The 4665-nt window shown below is 36.8% G+C and overlaps 1 protein-coding gene across 2 annotated transcripts in view; it reads left to right on the forward strand.

The window, feature by feature from the left end:
* The window catches only part of pycr1a (pyrroline-5-carboxylate reductase 1a), an 80608-nt gene that overhangs the window by 57397 nt on the left and 18546 nt on the right, over positions 1-4665 (forward strand). The window lies entirely within an intron of this gene.

Genomic DNA, 4665 nt, shown 5'->3' on the forward strand with positions numbered 1-4665 from the left:
GGGTAATTAGGCAATATATTGTATAACGATGGTTTGTTCTGTAGACCATCGAAAATATATATAGCTTAAAGGGGCTAACAATATTGACCTTTAAATGATTTTAAAAAAATTAAAAACTGCTTTTATTCTAGCCAAAATAAAACAAATAAGACTTTCTCTGGAAGAAAAAAATATTATCAGACATACTGTGAACATTTCCTTGCTCTGTTAAACATCATTTGGAAAATATTTAAAAAATAACAATTAATTCAAAGGGGGGCTAATAATTCTGACTTCATCTGTAGCTTTGGATCATTTTCCTGCTGTAGAACTGAACTTCTTGTTGCTTCACCTTGAGGTCACTAACAGATGGCTGGACATTCTCCTTTAGGATATGTTGGTACAGAACAGAATTGAAATCCAGGTGCTGAAGCCGCAGAACTGCCCCAGACCATCACACTACCACCACAACATTTTACTGTAGGAATGATGTTCTTTTTCTGAAATGCAGTGTCACCTTTATGCCACAGATAATAGGACACATGCCTTCCAAAATGTCAACTCTTATCTCCAATAGTCTTTGAGATGTTTTCTGGCAAAACCCAAGACAAGCCTGTGCTTTTTGCTCAGAAGTGATTTTTGTCTTGGAACTCGGTCTCTTTCTTATGGTGGAGTCATGAACACTCGCCTTAACTGAGGCAAGGGAGGCCTGCAGTTCTTTGGATGTTGTTGTGGGGTCTTTTATAGTTGTTTTGTTCCTCTAAAATGTTTTAGACACCTGCATTAAAAACACCGCTTTGAATTTCTATATTTATGAGTTATCATGAACTAGTCTGTCATTTAATATGACTAACACCTGGGGACATACTTCACCTGAATTACACCATTCTTATAGTTTCATGTAAAAAGTAATCCTTAAGCTATAAGGAAATATGATAATAAGCATTGACTGAGAATCACTCTGATAGTTCCAGGGTATTAGCTTTTCTGATGAAAATGACTTTTGTCTATTATTTTGACGAGCCTTCTAAATATACAAGAAGAGATGCGCACAATGCATTTGATTTCATGACTGTAAGAGTCCATCTATTAGCCCAACGATGAAACTAACAGCATGGTCGAAGGTTTAATGCATGTAAGCCTTTTCTAGTGCTTCTGAAAATAATTTTATTATTTATTAGAATTTATTTATATTCGTTTTTTAGCTACGAATTCAATCTGACTCCATTTTAAATGATCCTAAAATTTAGATTGTATTTCTAATTGTAAGAACGGATCACATTCATCATTTATGATTTAATTTAGAGTTTTGATATTTTCTGGGGTCCGATATTCTAAATTGTACGTTCATTAGGGACCAACATCGCTCAGAGTTCCACGCCCCGGGTTTGCGCTTCTTCTAACGAACAATATGTTTACACTCTGGAAATAGTCAGAGGATGCAGGATTAACTATATTTAAATAGGCTGGTTGCATATCGCTCACCTTGTCCTAAAAAAATAGATCCTTAGCCAAGCCCATACAACTTGCTGCTTTCAGTGGTTAAATGATTAAAAGGTCTACATGTTATAGGCTCTGTATGGCTACATATAATCAAATGTGCCTATTAATCAATTTAATTTATGCCGTACTATAAAGGTAATGAAGACTCCTCGTAATCTACTGGATACAATGAATTCGCAAAACTCCAGAATTAATCAAAACTTAACATTTTATTTGTCAGGTAAAATTGCATTTTGCCAATTACATAATAAATCATCAGGGGTCCGTTCTTCGTACCTCGCTTAAATGATCTAAGATTATTTGGCAGATCCCGGATCTTTTAATCTTAATAACTGATCTCTCGCTAATTTGGTTCTTCAAACAAGTTCGCGAATCAGATTAGAATGTCTGGATAAACTGATCTGAGATCGCTGCGTGTGTTGTGAAGGACAGATCTATCGATCCTCGAAATCAAGATCAGCAATGCAACGATTGGCTGATGGCACAGCAGCGTAATGACATCATCTGATTAATATTCAATTATCTATGTGAGCAAAATTACATCAAATTAGCAGTAAACGGCTTGTTAAATATGACACGCAATAACCTTTCACATTTGTTGTGAGCTGCACGCTTTCCACTTTCATGTGTCAAGAGTATTCCTCGTGTATTTGAATGCAAATCAATGTTTTTATTATTATGTATAACTTTATTTATTTTATTAATGACTATAACTTTATATATATATATATATAGTTTAAAAATATGTACCATTTTCCCAAGCGTATATAAATACTACTGTAAGAAAATATCAGAATTCGGAACATACTTTCTGTATTATCTTTGCTTGAACTAAGCCGATCTAATCCTGTTTATATGAATTGAACCTGCTCCCGATCAGGTTTGACCTAGCAGAACTGTTGCTATGACAACAACTCTCGGATCAGCTTTGAAGAACGAAACGATCCTGGATCGTGTCAAATCGGCAATATCCAAATCCAGCTAACTGAGTAATCCACATACGAAGAACGGACCCCTGGAAGCCAATTCAGAGATGAGACTGTAGCAATACAACATCCATTAATCAAAGATAAATCCAAGAATTATAGATGCAAACCTGACCAGAGAAATACATTGCAGCATAAGTCTCAGAGATACTGCAATGGGGTGTCTTTTTACAAGATCCCCCTGACCCATATCACATCTTTACCTTATATACTCAAGTCAAAACAAACACCCATAAATTCAAGACAATAGAAGTGTCACAGAAACCCTTGCCTGGTGAATTTGAGGACTTAACCATCTCTGAGGAGGGAGAGCATCTTGTGAAGATCTTATCTATGTCAAAAACCCAATCAACATATACCAGTGAAATATTACTGTAAAATAAGACCACTTTACCAATCACACAGAGACATTTAAAATGTTACCAAACATGAATATAGTGCTGCAAGATAAACCATATTAAAACCTTGAACATTTTATGTGAAATGTGCTCTAATCAGAAGGTAACATAAGGGTCAAGAAGGGGGGCTTGAGGTGGAAGGAGAAGGATGACTTTCTCGCATTACCCCCTGCTGTAGTGTAGCTCTGTTTCTCTAGCCTAAGGCCCAGTTTACACTAGTGCGTTTTAGTTTTAAAACGGCGTTTTAAAATGAAAATGATCCGCGTCCACACTTGCATTTTACCCAGCGTTTCTGAACAGCTCTCCGTCCATACCAAAACGCTGGAACGCACATCACGTGACCACACACTCTCAGGCAATTGCTGCAGCATGTTGGTCCCACTTTATATTAAGTGGCCTTAACTAATATGTACTTACACAGAAATTTAATAGTTTGTTACAATGTACTTATTGTGTAAATACATGTATTTACTGTGTACTTATGCTTGATTAAATACATGTATGTAATTTCATCTGTAGTTAACTTTTGTATATACATTTGTAAATACACTGTTGACCATCCCTTACACCTTAACCCACCCTTAAACCTACCCACACCACCAAACCTGTCCATAACCCAACCTCTATCCCAACTCAAAAGCACCACAAGTGTTCTCAAATACATCATAAACACAGTAAGTACATTGTATTTATTTTTTGATGTAAGTACATAGTAGTTAAGGACACTTAATATTCTACCCAGATGAGAGCTCTGCTAGCATCTCCCACTGGATCTAATCTCACTATATTTATTAAACGGGATATTTCATTCATCTTGTTGTCTTTATCTAATGACATATTCCCTGACTTTGGTCATTGGAATCTATTACTTGTTCTCAGGTAACGTGTTTTGGCTGAGTGCAAAGATAAGTTAATGATTAATAGCTACGTAGCCTACATTCTGTATATTGACTGATCGCTTGCCTTCATTTCCTATAATGTATAAACTTATTGCATGTTATACTTTTATAATGGCCATTATCGATTATTAAAACTGATATTCAGCAAAAGAGAGGCTGTGTTTCGTAATTTCCCTGAAATTGAAAGGAGGCAGTGGTTATCGGCTCCGTTTTGTTATAAATATCCACACAGTGAAGATGACGCTCATAAATGCAGCACGGCGCCTCAACATTTCTGCTGTCTGTTAAGTTGCTACTATTAAAATGAAAATAGGCAGTTCCTTAAATCAAGTTTACATTTTATTGTTGAGAAAGTGAAACAACGTAGCCAGGGTGATGTGAATGAAGTTATAAAGTACACTGTTCCCTTTGAAGATTGACGCGTGTCCTCGGAAGTCTGTTTTCCATATCAAACTGAGAAGAAGAGACTGCAGGCTTGATCAAACTTGCAAAGTCTGAACTTACAAGGAGAGGATGCAGGACTGAACTGTGCGTGTAGGCTACTTAATATTGAGGAAATGCCCCAATCAAATAGGCGAATGTCAGCAGCTCCGCCTCCGTTTTCAGATGTCTCCGTTTTTCCTCATCCACACTGAAACGGAGCAGCAGCGTTTTAGAATGAAAACGGCCTCTCCAGCGTCTCCAAAACGCTCCATTTTCGGCTCTCGAAAACTCCGGTGTAGTGTAAACAGATGGCGCAACCGTAGCAAAACTTATGCGTTTTAAAACAAAAACGCATTAGTGTAAACGGGGCCTAAGTTTGCATTGTCAACAGTGATTTGAATTGAACAGCTGAACAGCTGCTTTCTTCATCATTTCTCAGATTAGAAAGTGCATTGGAGCACTGCATCTTGTCTCATG

The sequence above is a fragment of the Danio rerio genome, chromosome 3, assembly GCF_052040795.2.
Source record: "Danio rerio strain M-AB ecotype USA chromosome 3, GRCz13ab, whole genome shotgun sequence".
Lineage (NCBI taxonomy): Eukaryota > Metazoa > Chordata > Actinopteri > Cypriniformes > Danionidae > Danio > Danio rerio.